General features: G+C 39.6%; 1 protein-coding gene across 3 annotated transcripts in view; it reads right to left on the bottom strand.

Moving 5' to 3' along the window:
• CEMIP2 (cell migration inducing hyaluronidase 2) overlaps positions 1-6,144 on the bottom strand; it is a 51,037-nt gene extending 44,893 nt beyond the window's left edge. The window contains exon 1 of one of the 3 annotated variants that reach the window (XM_059837075.1): positions 5,856-6,144. The gene's annotated coding sequence lies outside the window, so the exon portion shown is untranslated. Of the gene's footprint in view, positions 1-4,402; positions 4,569-4,988; positions 5,146-5,855 lie in introns of those variants that run through there. The other 2 variants (XM_059837076.1, XM_059837077.1) reach the window with 2 other exon arrangements.
• Between the last annotated feature and the right edge of the window lie 13,921 nt (positions 6,145-20,065).

Here is a 20,065-nt window from a genome sequence, read left to right as displayed (position 1 = left end):
TAAAGTACTTCTCATACAGACAATAAGAAGTAGTATAGAGATATCTACAGTCTCTAAAAAAACACAAATCTCAACCTAACAGCTACAGCCTAGGACTCCAAAGCAGAATATTTTCTATGTAATGATAGGACACTTCAGAGAGATAAAGTTGAGTTCTGGCACTACCTTGAATCACTGGGCCTACAATCCTACTCCAAAGAGAAGGACAGTAAGATTAGATATCTATTACTAAATTAGAAAAGCTGCTATAAATACATTAGAAGCATATATGAAAGCGCAAACAATAACATGCAGTGGGGAAAAGAATCAGATCCGATATTTAGATTCAGTAAAGTGACATATGCAAAACATTCCTGAGTGTACTCACATAACCAATTAATCATCAAAGGGTTGTCATGTTTAAGTTATATTTAAAACAAGAATCAGCATAACAACACACTTTCTTTGGCAAAACTGTTTAAGTTCTTGGAATTTTTTCTTCAGTCCAACTCAATCTTCAGTAAATGATAAGTCACCCCTCATTCTGCATACTTGAAGGACCGCCTCAGCAGATTTTAACTGTGCATCAACCACAAAAAAAAAAAACGCTGCTTGAAAAACTGAATTGTTGCAGCTGCACACCCACATTCTTTTGTCTTGCCTTTACATGAGCCAAGTTAAATGAATCTGTATTAAAAATTAATTAAGAGCTGCAAATCACATCCAATCGCATCCAGTGAGAACTCTTTGAATCCCTAAAGGACTCTTCATACTGGTGATAGAAGACTAACAGAGAGGCTCTATGTCACTAGGTCCATAGAATCAGATGTAGCTGGTAGAATGCAAAAAACTATTTCATATGTTTTCCAAGGAGGAATAAAATAGCTGACACAGAAGTCTCTGAACCTGTCTCAGTACTATATGCTTTAGACACAAGAATTTACACAGGTTCAGGGAGCAACAAGGTTGCAGAAGAGAATTCAGTTGTGGACTTTTGGATAAATAACACAGCCTCAAGTTTAGGAAGTCCTTGAAACACAAGCTGGAAGCAGTAGCATCACAAGGCAGTAGCTTCAACCAGATGACTATTATCACTGTCAGACCCTGGGTAATTGCCTGGATGGACACTTGGCCTGATGTGATGCGGTCACTCTTCTGCAATTTACCTCATTTACCTGTCTTTCACCTTCTCTTTTACAAAATCACCTCTCCTCCTCTAAGGATCAAAGTCCCCTCAACTCAGCCACTGAAATTGCCTGCTGAGATCAGCAACACAAAATACACCTTTACCCGATTATATTAATATGATTACATTAATATGATACTGATCTACATTAATATGCCACACTGATACACAGTAGCTGAAATACAGTAGTTTTAATTTTGCTGTAGGAATTGTGGCAATGTAGCAGAAGGGCACAGCACATACCACCTAACTCAGAAGGGCACAGTCTTTTGCGAAAAGAGTTTCTACTGATGAACTAAAAAAAAAGTAACGCTACTGTGTATCTGTGAAAAGAGTTTCTACTGATGAACAAAAGAAAAGTAATGCTACTGTGTATCTGAATGCCAACGTAATCCATGGCCCCAAAGCATCTCAGAAATCACAGAACTACCTGAGTTAAGAGCCCAGTGAAAAAGGAAGAGTAACTTAACTTATACAACATGATATCTTTGTAGAATTTTGTAAAGAAAAAACATGCTATATAATTTTCCTTTTGTAAAAACAGAAACAGCATATCTGAGATACCACAAAACATCAAAATCTCAATCTTTAAACAGCAAAACAAAGCCCTGTAATCCACCATTAGGTATGCTTTCTACTGAGCTGGTGGCTACACTCGTATTTTGGCTCACCTACAGTGAATTCCGTTCTAGGAAACTCCAAGAACTCTACACCCTACTGCCAAGTACTGCAACATCCTGCCAGGTATAGCTAGTCATCTTACATGACTGCACTATTCTTTTTCACATGTTCTTCTTAATCCCATGTGCTAAAAAGATAGAAGAGCTACTAGCACATCCCCTCCGTTAACCTACTTCACAACAAAGCAATAAAATCAGTTACAAGTTCTAAAGTATGCATTCTTTAAGGCCTTCAGGATTTTCTTTCCATATTGGCAAATATATCACTTTTCTCCCTCACATCTTTGCTCAACTTTTCTACTCCTTTTTTCACTTTCTCAGTATTACTATTCCACGAAAATATTTCTGTGGATTTCTACACCCACATCTACAAATAATTCATTCCTATTTGTCTTGCTAAAAATACCTCAATTAAATCAATAGTGAAATACCTTTTGGCAAAAATAAGCTGAGAATGAAGTAAAATTCTGATTAGACTTAATACAAACAAGAAACTGCACTTTACAATACAGAATTAATCATGTTTTGATGCACACTGCAGGTGGTTCTATGGGACAGAGTTACTAGTGCAAACCACACTGATATACTTCAGACTATATTCCTATGATTTAATTTTTTAATATACAAAAAGCAAGATTTACTAGGTGACAATTTTCCCACTAATTTCTGTCCGAAGTTTTCAAACCACTGGTGCACGCACACAGAAGGTAAAGAACAGTTCATCGCAAGCACTGTGGGACAGCTCTCCCTGAAGTGACGCACAACGTGGCCCCTCAGCCAAGGAGCTCCTTCAGCCACAGGGCAGAGGTAGCACAGTGTGCCCTCACAGCTGTGGAGGCTGCAGCATCAGCCTCCAGCAGACAATGGGGACCAGGTTCCCTCTCCTCCCCAGCTCCCCCCAGCTCCAGTACAAGGCAGAATCAAGAGGAGATGGAGCTCCAATCCTGGCACAGAGAGTAGATAGAGCCTTCCCACAGGTACAGAAGCAAACAGCTCCATCCTACTCAACAAGTAAGATAAACAAAACTGAGTCACTGTTCATTTTCTGCAAACAAGACTTCCACAGCAATAAGCTGGATGTACCTCAAAACATACAAAAACAGTATGCTAAAACTGTTTAATAAAACTCCTGAAACACACTGGACATATAATGAAGGAAGCTAATGACAGTCCTTTGTATATAAAGCACGTTTAAAGTTATCCATAATTAAATAACATTTCTAGTCCCAACTGTCCAAGGCATGCAGACATTTCTTCACAGCCTCGGTGGTAAGAATGTTGTTTTGAAGTATTTAAATAAGACTGAAAAGCACCTATCTCACTGCCTCCGGTCATTACTTAAGGAAATAAACCTCCTAACTTCCTCTGAAGTACAAGCTACTCAAATCTGGATCAACTCAAACTAAAAAAAAAAAAAAAAAAAAAAAAAAAAAAAAAAAAAAAAAAAAAAACAACAAACACCAAAAAAAAACCAAAAAGCTGTAAAATAACCAAAGCAGTCCCATAACTTGTGTTCTACCTAATTTTATATTCTTGCCTTAAAGCAAAAACAACCTTTTTTTGGTCCCCTGGTTTGTAAACTTGGAAGAAAAGTGAACTGTACCACCAAAAGGTAGCTTCCAGTCACAGGACCTGTAACAGCTAGGAAATGTTCAGAGGATTTCATAGGCCCTTCTGTAAACAATGGTTTTTACACACAGGGGCCACCATCCTCTACTAGTTAGTGTCTCTAACAACTAGCAACAAGTCAGATGAACTGGCTAAAAGCTTCCAGCCAATCCTTAACACTACTTTCCCCAAAAAATACCGCTAGAGCAATGAGTTAATATCTGTCATTAAAAAACCCAAAATGTGCCACTGGAAAACATCCCCATCTCAAAACAGCACACACCACAGCTCCTGCTGAGACCATACACTGAACTCCAGAAGACACTCCTTTTAGCACAGACCTCACAAGTCCCCTTGACTTTGTCCTTTTCCCCTCCACACTCCCTTTCTTATTCCTGAATCCCTTTGTATTTGGGGCATTTCTCATGCTTTACATATAACTTATTTCTCTGACCTCCCTGCCTAGCTCAAGTCCCCAGCACAGTCTGCTAGATGCTGTATTAGAAGAGAGAATGCAGGAGGAGCAGACCAAAAAACTTGATCTGGCAGAAGAGTTCACATTTGTGCAGGCAGTGTTCACAATCCATGTAGACAAAGCACCTCGAAGAGCTGCAGACTCCTAAGAACAAAGATGAACCTCCCTTTCTCCTTACTGTTCCCCATGGGCCATTTCACATCAGTAGCTAAGCCACTGCAAATCTTTTTCTGTGATTCATGAAAACAGACTAATGCCACAAAAAAGTACCAAGTACTACTTTACCCTCCTTATTACATTGTCTTTGTCGAGCCACAGCTGCTATTCTGCTTTCAGAAATATAAAATCTCTTCCCTTTCAAGGAAACCGTATCACTAAATACACACTTAAGTACCAACAAGGGCATTGTCTTCAGCACACAGCCCTCATCTAGCTGTGATGTAGCACAAATGCAGTGCATTAATCGCTGCACACCCTCATTTCTTAGACGCGCTGCGGTGATGTACAGCTCTCACTGTTTCTTCCGTGCCTCTGGGCAAGTGAAGCAGCTGTTGGTTATCAGTCACAAGGACGGCATTCCACGACAGCCCAAGCACCCGGCGATGCCTGTGACAAGTCCCAACGCAGTGACGCCGCGATGCGGACCCAAGCCCGCTCGCTCCCCACCGCGATCGCGGCAGCATGGGACCGGGCGCGCCAACAAAGCCGCGGCCCCGGGAGCGCGGCCCCGCCGCCGCACCTGCCGCGGCCCCGCCAGCGGCGCGAGGCCCACACCTGCCGGGCACGCGCGGCCCCCGGGCGGCTCCTCAGGGCGGCCGCGCCCGCCGCCGGCTGCCGCCCGGCGCTCCCCGCCCCGCCGCCGGCTGCTGCTGCTGCCGCCCCCGCTCCCTCCTTCCCTCCCTCTGCTCCCTCCTTCCCTCCCCTCCCGCCGGCCCCGGGAACAAAAGAGGCCAGTGCGGCGGAGCCCGGCCGGCCGGGCGCGGCGGCTTGGCCCGCGCCCCAGCCGGCCCGACACGGCCCGGCCCCGCGCTGGCCCCAGCCGGGCCGGACGCGCTCTCACCTGGGCCCGGCGCGGCGGCGCGCTCGGGGCGGCGGCGGCGCGCTCAGGGCGGCGGCATAGTGCTCCCCGCCCCGGACACGGCGGGAGACCGCCGGCTGCTCGCCAACTCCACCGCTCCCCGCCTCGGCTGCCGCCCTTACGCAACTGGCAGCGGCCGCAAGCCCCGCGGGGCGACCCAGATCGCGAGCCCCGAGCGGAGGCGGCTAAGCCCCGCCGCCGCTGCCCCTCCTCCCGCGCTCCCCCCGCCCCCGCGCCAGGGGAGGAGCAGGGCCGCCCCTCGTCCGGCTCGGCCCGGCCCGGCCCGGCCGCACCTCGGCTCTGCGCTCCCTGGGCGCCGCCCTGCCCGGCCCGGGCCTGGCCCTTCCTTCCCCGAGGGACTGCGTCCCTCCGGCCCTCCCGCTGCTGCCGGGGGACCCAGGCGCCGCCTCCTGCAGCACCCGGGCCTGAGGGGCAAGAGGCGGCAGGGGAGTACTTTCCGTCCGTGCCATGACCTACGGCTCTCCTCTGGGCAGAGTGAAAAGAGCTGATTTTCAGCTTAAATACTGGACACACCGTTAGATGCCGATGTTCGCGTTAAAGTAATAGTAACAACAGCAGTAGTAGTACTACTACTAAAAATGATAATAATACTTATAATAGTAATAATAATAATTCCACAGTTAAAAACGCGCAGGTGCTGCCTGGGCAGTGTGGAATGTGCGCGAGGTACGAGGGCCAGGCGACAGCGAGGGAAGAGACAAGCGTGCTGTGTCCTGGGGGCAGCGGGGAGGGATGGAGGGACACCCGGAGCGCATGAGAGGCGACAGTAGCAGAGAGCAGAGACACGCGGCGGCTGTCGGTACGTGCAGGCTGAACAGAGTTACTTACGGCGGTTGTAGTTCGGGCAGTCTGACCAGGAGAAAGAGCCGACTGGAGAACCTGATTCCGCTTTCTGATTTCCTTTTGTTTGTTTCTTTGTTTTAATTTTGTTTCGAGTTCTAATGTTTTTTAAGTAAAATCAAACTAAAGCCCAAAATGTTCTGAATTTCTGGGAGCCGCTGCCTGAAGCTGTTACACAGCAAATAGCATCAATTGGTATGGACATTCAAGATCTGTGAAGCCTCAGGGCACCTCAGGCTGTCAGCTTTGATGCAAATCTGACGACGGGCTTCTCTTAAGTTTGGGACCTCCCACCATTTCCGCGCAGCAAGGTTGGGCCACATTCATTACTAATGAGCCAGTAGAAGGGGGGAAAAAATTAAAAAAAAAAAATAAAATAAAAAAGAAAGGGGAAAAAAAAAAAAAAGCGTGCCCTGATTAGATTCAAGATGCTTCAATGAAATGCTTCGGGAAATACAAGCATTTCCCAACATAGTTATTTCGTTGGGAATATTCCAAACAGATGAAGTCTAAGTGATAAGTCACTTGTATGTCTGTGAACACTGCCCTGCTAACTTTGCCTCTAGCGATTTCCTCTTTGTTTAAAACACAGTAAGCATAGCCTGTGTGGTGTGCTTATAGCACACGGAGACATCTAGCGCCTAAATAGCAGACTGCAAATCAGCTTCATTAATCTGAAATCTTGGAGATGACGGTCGGATCCATTGCTTTCAAAGTTTCACCCCAGGACTGCAGGGTGCCGAGCAGTTTTACTGCAAACCATCGCACCACTGAATGGCAGCTGCCCTTGGGCAGGGACCGCGGTTGAATGAGCAGCTGCACTAGCCCAGGAGGAGGCTGTGACTGCAGCTCTGCTGCACAGCTTGAGCTTCAGGCCTAAGAGTCACAGCAGTAATTGACTCAAGACAGAGATTTGCTTGTATAGACACGAAACGGGTTGAGACAGTTCCTAACTTGCCTTTGTCACTAAACCACAGAGAGAAAAGCCTGTAGGTGCATGAATAAGACAATTGCATCTTGGCTTTGACAGTATGTCTCTACTACTTTCTTTGTAAGGCCGGTAGCACAATCATTCTAACACGTGTAATTGTAAAACTTTGCGTCTTTTCAACCAACATATGAATACTTACAAACAAATGTAAGTACTGAATACTTACATTTGCCAATTACTTTGGCTGAAATTAAACTGAAGGTAAGCACTGCTTATCTACTAGAAAGATATTAGTCCAGGAACAGAAGGTATTTGCTTTTTTTATATGCTTGTCAAAACAAAGAAGAAATACAGACTGCTGATCAACATTCTCAGCCAGAAGCCTGAAAAAAAGGTCATTTCAGGGATACCCAAGTGCAGATGTCTTTACCAGTACTACTGTATAGGGGCATAAAGTAAAACTACATATTTAAATAGTCTGAAACTAAATATATTGCATTAGGTATGTATATTGTGGGAGTGCACACATATGTGTATTTTAGACAACACACATAATACCTTCTTTTCAGTCTCAGGCAGGTCACAAACACCTTTGAGCTATAAAAGCACTAGATCATAGGACCATAAAAAAATTAATGCTGGAAAAGACCTTTAAGATCATTAGGTCCAACTGTCAACCCAGCACCACAAGCATGTTCACCATTAAACCGTGTCCTCAAGCACCATATCCACAGTTTTTTTGAACACTTCCAGGGACAGTGACTCCAACATGCTTTACAGCATGTCAACCCAGCACCACAAGCATGTTCACCATTAAACCGTGTCCTCAAGCACCATATCCACAGTTTTTTTGAACACTTCCAGGGACAGTGACTCCAACATGCTTTACAGCCCTTTCTGTGAAAAAGAAAATCCAAAAATTTAGACTAAACCTCCTCTGGTGCACCTTGACGCCATTTCTTCTCATCCTGCCACTTGTTACCCAGGAGAAAAGACTGACACCCACCTCACTATGACCTCCTTTCAGGTAGCTGTAGATCTCTTACAGAATGGAATTATCACCAAACAACAATAATATTTTTAAATGATGAGTACGTTTGAATAAAACAATCCCTAAACCCTGTAAGTATGCAAAATATTGGACTTTGAAATTTCCTGAGTATTTGAAATCTCTCTATCAAACCCAAATGGAGCACTAAAGCATTAGTGCATCTCCATTCAGCATCACTTGCTTCTTCATGCTGCTTTGGATTTTAGCAGACAAATGGTTGGTAAAGCATATAAACGAGAGTTTAAAAATGACAAAAGATGGACTTGAAAGAGATGATTGATGCCATCACTATGGTCTAATGATTTTAAAATAAGCAAGAAGGAAGCAGCTTTTGTCCTTCTGAATAAAAAGAGGTACTAGGAAAGAGGAGGGAACAAGTTAAGAAGCAACAGGTGGGAGTAAGTAAGTATAGGCAGTTACCAGTTAAAATTATGTCCTATTCTCTCAATTCCCATGCAGACCCTTAGAAAATACTGCTGTTGGTCTATTTAGATAAGAGAGCAAATGTACCTATTTCTTTCCTGACTTATGCCTTTCTGGCATCTGCCTCAGGTGCTCTGTGATAATACCTTTTCCATACAGTAGCCATGTTTTAAACTATCATAAAAACCACATAGATTTTTAATTAACTCTCTTGGAGTTTAGCACTTGTGGCAAAATAAAAGTTGAATTATTAAAATAATGCAAACACTGCCTAGAGCTGGGGGAATGTTTGCTCTTGGTAAAAAACTTGATTTTACTTTGACATACTGTGCTTCAACCAAAGGCAACAACAGTTAATAAAATGTAACAACAGTTTAAGAGAGAAGACAAGAGTGCAAAATGCATATTGTGGGAATGTGGAGATAATTTTTAACCAAATTTAGTCAGGAGCAGATTTAGTGCATCATCTTCCCCTGCTCACTGAAGAGCCAATGCAGGTTTTTTTTCTGTATGTCAAGACAACCCATATGAAACGCATTTACTTTTTGCAGGTTTACAAAACAGTGTGACCTGTTTCTGAGTTCTGGTGAATCCTACCAGAACTCATTCTCCTCTGTCACTTTGTATGTTCCCAAAATTTTTACAGTGGAGAAACCTGTAAGAATTTTAAGATTCTGGGTCATATAAAGATGAAAAACTGTTGAAAACCAACAACAAAACCTGATATATTTTTAGTGGGTTTTAGATTTCCTCCTCAAAAATCAAAAGTTGATAGTGAATCAGCAAAATACTTTAAAAAATTGTGTTAATGAAGTATTATAGGCTGCACTGAATGGTGAAAGGAGAATTAATACATCAGGGTTTTAAAAGAATAGTTGAAAATAAGTATCAAGAACAAATAAGAATGGGAGGGGGCAGCAGATATACATAGATGGAACACATGAAGGAGAGCACATAACATAAAGGGGAGACAACAGGAAAAAAGAAGAAACAACAAAATCACATAACCAATATGAGTACCAGAAAACTGTATTTTGCCTTTTACACTTCTAAAGTGGAGTTTGATGAAAGACAAAATGAAACAAAGCCATATTGCACCAGTTTTAAATATCATCAGAATAAAAGTCACAATTCCCTATCAAATCAATTCATTCATTCACATGAAGAAACACAGATACTACTTTCTTGTTGTGTTTAGATTTTAGCTCAACCTTATTAAAAATATTTGATTGTGATTGCCTTCCAGATTTAAAAATTTTTTCCTTGGGAAAGATTCTCACAGCAAGTATCCACCTTCCAAGTCACTTCAATATTTATTTTGATGTGAATTGGGTTGACATTTATGTCAATTTTACAAGCTAAGTGCAACAGTAAATTTGCCTTGCCCTTAAGGTAAATATTGATGGAAATTGATTGGCAAATGAGTGACCAGAAACACAACCATAAGCACTGCTGGTTCTAGTTGCTTGTTTGGTCAATAAACATAAGCAATATGTAAGCAGATACGCTGTTAGGCTAATCAGATCCATAAGAGTTGAATTTGGAGTGCTGTGCTCATGAGACAAGCCACAGCCTACGGACCTTTTAAGATCTGTCAGAAAATTTTGATTATGAGGCATTCTGTGATCAATAAGGCAGACTAAAAATTGTTAAGTGCATAATTTCCTACAAATCAACTTTGGTTGAGACTATTTGAAATATTTATGACCATTTGCTTTTTATCTATTATGCCTGGTGTAATTGCTTTTAAATTGTGTCCATAATGTTTCTATGTGATAAATTTAAGTCCTGATTTTTTTGTTTTGTTTTTATCTTAACAGAGAATGATTTTGGTTAACTCTGTGAATTTTACAAGAAGAGCAGATCTTAAAGCACAGATTTCTGATTTGCGTTCACATACTAGTAAGCCACAAACGTGATACAATTGGGTTCTTTCAAATTTTGAGAGAGACAGAGAGTCTGACTTCCACTGTAGAGAAATGAATTTAAGTGGTCTGCTCTTATGGTTACTTATTATGTATCTGATTGAAGAGAAATATAAATATTCTCACAAGGTGAAATGCTAAGGAATAATACTTATTTTAAAAGCATTTAAACATTTTGAAAATAATAAAGTTGTAATGCGTCTAAATTAGTGCCAAAACCAGATACGGAAAGTTCTAAAAACCTGTATTCAGTGGTACCTTGTTTTGTCCCAGAAGAAACATACGTAGGTAGGAGCAATGTGTAATTGAAAATATTATAGGCAAAGTGGAACATTAGGACACTAAAATAATATTGTTTTCCATGGTATTAAAACCAAGTTTAAAACAGAACTCTTCATCAAACACAACAAGATACATTTCTTGCACATGATGATTCGCTAATGTAAATCTTCTTACAAAGCTTTGGACTTGTCTATTCACATATACACCATAGTCCTCAAAATGTCATTCTTTTATTAAACTTTCTGTGAAACTCAGCAGAAACACATTTGACACGTGTTTAAGTAACATTGTAGAATAAAGCACTTATGCTTACTTTGTTTTATCACAAAGTAATAACATGCCTATGTAAAATCAGAGGGGATTGTTTCCAGTAAATTTTCAGTTTTCTGCCAACAAGCTGCGTCACCAAATGACAGACTGAACCTTTTACCTTTTTGGAAGAACAAATACAAATGTGAATCACTGTTACAGGAAAAGTTATCTCTTGGATTCTGTGCATAGGATACCATCCTGACCTTTTGACTTTTTTTTACGAAAAAGCTCCAGGAAGTGAAGTGTCTAATATGAATGACAGCCAAAGGTAAAAACAATAAGTATTTCTTTGCCCAATAGGAATGAATTATTTGATTCTCTGAGATGCATTTGCAATCCTGCAGAATATGGTCCTTAAACATTTGGTTTAGGTTGAGATATTCAATAATCCTAAAAATCATGCTAATTTTAAAAATCAATTCTTTAAACAAGAGACTGAGGTGAAAGCACCATGATCATTACTGGTTTTGCAGATCTGTTTCTTTACAAAAAATATAAATTAACGTTAAAATAGGACTCTCTACACTAAAGCAGAAAATAATCTAGCAAAGTAGCTTCTTTCCAACAGCTGTTGACAAGACATTACCAGAATATATTTTTAAAAGATAAGTAAACGTACATCAAAACTTGATAGACTACTTCCCCTTCTTCGAGTGATTTGCAGCTGTGTGTTACCATTGATATGCCGCTTTTTACCAGCTTCTATTAAAGAATCTTTTGCTTTCTGAACTATATAAGTTCTTAACATCCATGATGTCCTGAGACAAGGAGCTCTGTAGTAACTACACAGGGCATATGAGTCACAAGCAGCTTATTTTTTAACAAGATATATCTCTTTCAGAGGTTACACTTATCTTATATGATACCCCATAGTTCTTAAATTGAAAGAAAGTTAGTCCCTATTCACCTTTTCCATCCTTTTCACACTCCATCAAGTTCTCTCATGCCCATCTCTTTTGAGATAATAATATATGTATTAACAGAACATATTTTTCTGTCCTTTTCATGGAAACTGTTTCATATTTCAGCATCTTACTTTTTCTTTTGCCAGTTTTGCTGCCCATTTATTTAAAGACAGAAAGAGAATTGCAGCATCCTCCAGAATATGGGTACCTTAGATTGAAAAAAGTGCTTTCTTTGTATTGTATTTTCTCCCTAAATCATATCTAAAATCTTTTTGCTTTGTTGGTCACCACTGAATATTTCATTGATGTTTCCTTAGTAGTATTTCTGAACAGTAACTCTTTAGGGCCTGTAATTGTGTACATAAACTTCACTGTGGACTTCCTAACAACCTGTAAGTGCCATATGCTATCACAGTCACATCAGCAAGCTTTTAAGAAGGAGCTGCATTTCAGATTGTTCATGTTCTGTTCTGAACAGCAAGTTCCTGTTCTGTGTCAACTGCAAAATAGCAGCCATTCAAAAATTATAACCTTTGCCATAAACCAGCCCTTTGATAAAAATAGGTCAACAGTTCCCTATTTTCTCCTCAAATGCTGTCTTTTGATTTTAGGTAAGCAATGAGGGGGAAAAAAAGACAGGAAAAAATACCTATCAAAGTGGATAGTGTGCTGAAGGCAAGACAACATTCTCAGTGCAAGCTTGCCATTCTTTTTATACATGAGGCTACTCAGTCAGGGAAGTTTTTTTCTGCTGACTCTTTAATTTTCTTTCAAGTTCTCTTGCTACCAATCTTATGTTTCTCTCTTGCCTTTCCGTTCCACTCCCTTAGCCTATTTCCTTTTTTTTTTTTTTTTTTTTTTTTTTTTTTAGTAGGAGCATATTTACTAAGCCAGGCAGTTGCACATGCTGGACTGACAACAACATTTTATAGTTAAGTCTTACCTCTGCAAAATTCCGTGGAGCAAGCTGTGTGGAAAAGAGAGCACATGAAAAAAAGAAAGAAAAATATTACAGATAGAAACATTCTTCATATTTGTGCAACAAACTCTGACAGGAAAGATAACACAGACAATGATTTTTCAACTGAATCTTCAAGCTGAGCACAGTGAAGGTATAATATCTGCCCTAACAATTTTCTCCATTCTGAATTGGACAGAGCAGAGACTCTATAGAGATTAAAGGCTTAACTGAAGTCAGCTCCTGCGAAAAAACAATGCCAAAATTGGGGAGGGTGTCTGCAAGAAAAAATCACAACCAAGCCTCTAGAAACTCAGAGTTAATGACTGCACAGAAAAGGTCTTACTGGCTTTATGCATGGTAGAGGCTGTCTAAAAGACTTTTTTGGACAATATTCTCCATAGAGCCTGGTGTTTCCCACCATATGTTTACACTTTTTACAAGCATAAGGAATCACCAATGGTGCTGAGTAAACCAGTGATTAAACCTTCTCATGGGTTCAGACTAAAATTCATATGAGGCCGGAACAATGCAGCAGCTTTCATCAGCCCCTGCTGCAGGGGTGAGATTCATGCAGGCTTTGGACTAAACCTCCACCTGTACATGGACCAGATTCATGCTGGACAGGCTGGTCAGAACAAAAAGCTGTATAAGACTGGGAAAATTTGTGTCCTCTCCTTGAAGCACTCAGCAATTGGACACAAACTCTTAGACATTTACATTCTGGCTAACCAAAAGGATGAAGAGCGGGATACAGTAATTTCCCAAATTTATGTATGCCTTAAGTCAAATGTCTTGCTATGCAGAAAAGACTATTGTATGGTTATAGATTGTTATTTTACTTCATTTTTTATGTAATTAACACTTTTTACATTACTGTTTTAAATCATACACCCTTCAGGAGATAAAAATCAAATCATAAATGTAAATAATTGCACTGGGAAGGAGTGAGGATACCTGAGAGAAAAAGACCTGCAGAGGGAGGGGCAGGAGGTGCTCCAGGTACTGGAGCAGGGATTCCTCTGCAGCCCCTGGTGCAGCTCATGGTGAGGCAACAGTGCCCCTGAAGCCCATAGAGATCCACAGGAGAGCAGAGATCCACCTGTAGCTTCACCTCCAGCTCTTGAAGCCCCAGTCCAGAGCATGGTGATGCCTGAAGGATGCTGTGATCCCGTGGGAAGCCTGCACTGGAACAGACTCCTGTCAGTCAAGGAGTGATAGAGTGGCTGGTTGGTCACTGGACATGCAGCCAAGGTCAAGCCACCAGAATTGGTTATAATCTTTGTGGTGTGTCATTTTAACAGAAAGACTTTAAAGAGGCTTCTGTCTGTTTCTTTTCTTTTTTTGATAACAGTTTACCTTTGGTCAGCTTCATAAGCCTCTCACATGAAACCAGGGAAAGAAGACACTTTTTTGGAATCAGAGAAATTTGACAATAAATCATAAATTTTCTGAAAGCCAGAGTGTACAGAAATCACATTAATTTTTAAAACTTATTCCACCGTTCAAAGTATTGACTTCATGTACAGATAATGAATTAAAATCAGACACAAATGGACACAAGTATCTTTGCATGCTGTTATTTAGGACCTCTTCTCATAGAATATTTTTGAATTTGAAGCAGTGCTACCTGATCCATCTATCTTGTGTAGCAAATACTCAGGAATATGTTGCTATATACATTTCTAAAGGATTATTCAGTAGTAATGACTATACTTTTTTAAGTACATAGCTTTATTTGGTCTTCAGAGTTTAAACTTTGATTTACTATTCATCTCTCATATTCCCAAAACAGAGTCCTATTTTATCTGATGTATTTATGATCCAGTGTCTAAGTTTCTTGCAAGATACTATACAAATATATTGAAAGAAACTTAATATCCGTCTTGGAATGCCTGCAGCTCTACAATTAAGTTTCAAAATATGCATATCTACTTAATAACAGAGATTGCTGACTAGTATAACAAAAGACATGAGGTGTGAATGGCTCCTGTATGTCTCATGGGTGCTAATCCTGAAACTGAGTAACCACATTTTAAAGGGAACTTGGCGTTTTATTTCTAATTGGAAAAAGAAATGTTAGCGTGGCTAATAACTCCTCACAACTATTTGTTAGTGCTATATTACAATTCAAACCTGGAATGGAACACATACTTCCTTGCTAACTGGAATTGCTCTTCATTCAAATGGAATTTCTTCCTCCCTTTAAAAGAATTTAATTTTTATCCTGGCGTACATGCTGTCCTTCTCACTAGCCATATTTTCAAATGTTCCCTCAAAGAGGATGGCAGACAGCTACAACAATTCTCTTTCTTTTTTGGGAATAAAATGCTGACTTTTTCATATGCAATTGACAACACCCAAAACTTGGTAGGAGGCTTGTTCTTTGCTTTGGACTAGTCTTGAGCTAGAACTCAGGTTAGAGAAGTATTTAAGATCTGAATAGAACTGCTATGTGAATGCAGCTTTCTTGGATATGAACATGGCTATGGAATAAACAGCACTGAAAAAGATGATTCCTAGACTTTCCACAGTAACTAGAAGAAACAGAACTTTTAGCACATAATTTTCTGTGGCTTAAGGATCTTCTGAACATTTAGATAACACTAGCAATGAAAAAGCTTCATCTTACTATGGACTGGGTAAATCTTAATCAGCAGATTGCTACATTTGATGTCTGGCTGACACAACCATTTTTATCTTTCTTTTTAATCTCCTCTGAAATACAAATGGGTTAAACTCAGATAGAAGCCAAAGCTGTGATCTCCCATGTTATATACACCAAGGTACCCACTGGTTACAACTTCATGCACCTGTCCTTGACAGTCTCAAGACCCAGCTTGCAGAATCTCAAATTGGTTCTGCAAGGAGCAGCACCATAAATCAATGTGGAAATTCAAGCCTATTTGGTGTTGTCAGCTCTCCTGACCCTTTCATTATCTTGAAGCTTAATAACATCTGCCTGATAGTCTCTATAACCCTCTTATTCTCTTTGGAATGCTATGGTTACATCAGAATCTAAGCTTTCTTTTAAAAACAAAGTACTTTAGCTTCTGTTTTGAAGTTGGAGTTTGAAAATATAACTTTTGTGTCCACTGACAGTTCAAAACACAGATCAATTAAAAGGACTAGGCTTGGGTTAGTTGGTATTATGGGAGAGGGATAAACTCTAGACTTTTTGTGGTCCGACATAGGTTTTCAATATATTGGATTGGTATATTAAAGAGTTTACTCTCCCTTCCTTTTTGAAGAAACTCATAAACTTCCTCTGTAAAACAGATCTTGTACAAAACTTTATAGAATGCATTCTATTTACAGCTAAATCTAAAAACCAGCTCTGCAGGCCTCTTTTTCTTTCTAAAGTTTATATGACTGATAATGATCTAGGTCACAATGCAGTAGGGTCTTCCTATGACTCTGCCAGTATTGTCTAACAAACAGTACAGCCATTAAATACTACTTAAAGGATAGCAGAGGCCCAACAGGATACAAACCCTTTCATGTTTGAGTCAACTTCAACCAGCACTCCAGCAGATTAAAAGAATGATGGATTTGTGTTTACAAAGTGAGTTGAAAACAAAGTACAGAGGAATTGCCTGATGCCACCATGGGGAAGCACACTGAAGACAAGCAACCTTCTCAGTCCAAGTCAATGCAAACCAGTGTCTGTTTTGTAACCACTACTGACTTTTCTAATATTCCCAGCAGAAAGGTCAGGCACAGGGAGATTAACACACCTTTTTGGGATCTCTCCATTCTGGTCCATAAGTCATTGACATGACCAGTCAATAGCACTGATGGACTCTTACACGGAAACATATAAAGTCAGAAACCTCCCCCCTGACACCAGAATCCAACTACATATTTGAAATGTAAGTGTAAATTTGACTAAAGGGGTTAATATAATTTGCCAGGTTTTGTGCTGGCATAAGTTCTTACATTTTTAGAGCATTTAATACCAGCTTTTTGACTGAACTGCAGACTGTATTAGATAATCTGCTGGTAACAAAGATTTATTAGGCTAGGATGATAAATGTTATAATGTTTGGTAATTCAAGTATACATCAGCAGAGGGCACAAAGAAGGTCAGAAAGCATTCAAATGTAAACTAGCCAGAAAATACCCATAAACAATACATAGTTTTATCATAGTTTTGTTTCACTATCAGTGTTTGCCTTTTGTTACTGCTTCAAATTGCTGCTTCTAGACACAAGAAAATGAATTATAAAAACATTAAGTGTAAATGTTGTTAAACAAATATAAAGAAATATTCTTTAAACACAAGCCTATGCTGATATTCTTGCAGCTCTTACATTCCCAAAACCTTTGTTATATGAATTTCCACAGGAAAGCACATGGGAAAACCACAAAACAAAGGCTTTTGTGTGGGTTTAGCCTTTGCAAGAAAGCCCAGTATAATTTATTATTGAAGTTTTGAATGTTGCACTACTTTCAAATGTGTTATGTCAAACACATTTGAAAACTAAGAGTCAACATACATAAATCAAGTTATGCCTGAAGAAGTGGGTCTAATCTTATCTGTGCAACTGAAAGCATGATTGCAGGCCTAATTCAAAGGATGTGCACAACTCAATTTGCTGATCCTACTTTGAGAATAAGTTTAGGAAAATATAAAAGACTAAATTAAATTCTTAATGTCTTTATCAAATAGCTGTAGGTCTACTTTGGCTGTAACTGGACTAGAATCTTCTAAAGTCACAGCCACTGCTTTCAGTAAGTTGTGCTTTTATTTTTGGAAACCATAAATTTTTTCCTTGTAGCTGGTAAATGTAAGACAATAGAACACAGAAAATTCAGGTGCCATCAGGCTTAATGACTGTTTTTGTCAGTGACTTTCACTGGTCCTAACCAGCTCTTTCTAAATCCATTTCTGTGCAGTACTGTAAAACATGTATGAAGAGCTGAGGCAGCTCTGCATCTTGTGATCAGGAGGACACCTCCTCATCTTCCTCACCAAGGCCATCAGAAATGTAAGCAATAGCTTTGGAGAGAGCTCATCACAAAGCTTTAGACATTGCTTTAGTGTCTAGTCCAGTGCTCTTCAAAGTATGTGTGTGGCAGGGAAATGTACAACCCAGGATGTGTGCCAGACAATACACTGGAGTGAAGAAATATGGGTTCTAGCATTAACAACTAAACTAAACTAAACTAAACTAAAATGCAAATTTTCAAAATACTGTCTGTTTTTTTCATCTTTATCACACATTATCTTAGCTCCTATTTTGGTAAATGTTTTTAAATGTACATAATACACTAATAGAATAGTTCATATATACAATCTATAAATAAAGATATATGCCTCTATTATGGGTACAAGCACAAAAAGGTCTTACTGATAGAGATGCATGATCAAAAACTTTTGGAGGTCACTGGTCTAGCCCTAGCACAGTAATAGTATCAGTGACTAATGCAAAGGATATGCCATTGTTAGACATAAATTCTTTTATCACAATAAACTGATTTCCCAAGGACATATGACAAAACAAAGGAATTGGAAAATAGAGTAATGCAGGGTGTTCCCCCTCCCCTTTTCCACTTCCTTTCATTTTTACATTTTCCTTCTGCCTCTCTGTTTTTCATTATATTTGGCACTTCTCCATCTACTAATTGCTCCACTCCCATTTGAATTAGTTACATTTTTCTTTCAAAAATTTTTTTATTTTGAAAAGACAAAAGCTTTAAGTTCCTTTTGTATTTTTCTTTTCATTTTTTCCTTTTCCTCATTTTGCCTATTTCAGCCAAAATCTCTCACTTCTCCCAGCATCTCCCTTTTTCTGTCTCATTCTGCTGGTTCTGCTTTCCACTACCTAACCACAAGCTCCTTGCATCTGATCTGCAGATCCTTCCTTAGGCTTTCACCAGGCCAAACATTTACCTTAACCTTTTTTCTTTTTCCCCAGTGGAACGTCCTATTTTCCACATCCTCCTTTTCCTGTTATTTTCTTTTCCCACAACAAGATGGAAGAGAAATACTTAGAAGCAGATATGTGGGTTTGTTTCCTCTGGCCTTCCAGCTACTTGGCAACCAACCTCTCCTTATGAAAGCGGGAATAGCTGAACATTTGCTGCAGCAAGTCCCTTCTCGTCTGCACTCCTCTGTGCCACTGAAATGCAGAATGTGGCACGCAGTCCATGGAGCCTCATCCACTTCTGGCTGCTGCTTGGAAGATTTCTGAGATGGGCTTGGGCAGCACTGAGATTAGGACAGGGGCAGCGAGACAAGAGGTGCAAGGGACAGCAAAGAGCCTGCAGGAAGAAATGGAAGCTAAGGAACAATCTAAACTCAAGGGAAGACTGGCCACGTTAGCAGGTGGCAGTTGCTGTGATTCAAGTATTGTCACAGCAGAAAAAGTCACAATAAACAATCTGGCAACCTGTGACTTAATGATCAAGATCCTTTGAAGTCTGACATTATTAATTTAGCTGCTTCTCTGCTGCTGCACTTTTCAAAAAATCATTAACCTAGGTGTTTCAAGACACACAATGGCATAAGAAATTATCAGTCACAGTGAAGTACAACCCAAAAAAAGTACTGTAGATACTTATGACTCTTAATGGGTTTTTTCCTTCCTAGAAATTTACTAGAGTTAAAATAAAGGATCAGTACAGTAGAGAAATTATCAATGTATATGCACTGGGTTTTTTTTTTGTCAAAAATATCACATCAAAGTAATATAGTACATATCAGAAAACTTTATTAACAAGTTACAGATGACCACTCAAATTAGTTCTCCAAGTATTTTCTAGTACCTAGTTTCACTGCTTTAACTATGCTAAAAAAATCTAAGTTTGGAGAAATGGTTTCTTCTAATAACATATTTTTAAAAATATTCTATGATAGAAACAGTATCTGCACCTACGTGCTATAGATCCTATCCCACACTAATTGTCTCAGGAAGTCAATAGAAATATCTGTAGAAATGCTGCTTTTCTTTATGCTTTTATTTATGCATAAAATACAGCAATGGCTAGATTATATATTTATGCACTATAATTTTCTATAGATGAAACATATCATATCTCTTTTCATTAGATTATTTGAAAGTATGAGCACATATTTTCAATAATGCAGTTTTTAGTGTACCCTAAGTGTGTATTATATTTCAAACAAGGACAACTAAATGACTAATGAGAGGGAGCACTTCCTTTACCAAGAAAAATTGTGATAGCTGCTAGAGAATAGTTGGGTAAGATGGCAGCAGAACTGTTCACCAAATCCTGCAAAAACAAAAGGGAGGACATTCACTTGGAGTGAAAATTTAATGAGATGGATTTAAAAACAGAGAAAAGGAAGTACTTCTTTTAGAGTGATGAAATTGTTGGATTTAAAGCCATGAAATAACAGTATCAAGAAGTTCAAAAAGGCAATAAATACAATCATACACTAAAG

The sequence above is a fragment of the Haemorhous mexicanus genome, chromosome Z (genome assembly GCF_027477595.1).
Source record: "Haemorhous mexicanus isolate bHaeMex1 chromosome Z, bHaeMex1.pri, whole genome shotgun sequence".
In the NCBI taxonomy this organism is placed as follows: Eukaryota; Metazoa; Chordata; class Aves; order Passeriformes; family Fringillidae; genus Haemorhous; species Haemorhous mexicanus.
This window is presented reverse-complemented; position numbering and strand designations above follow the sequence as displayed.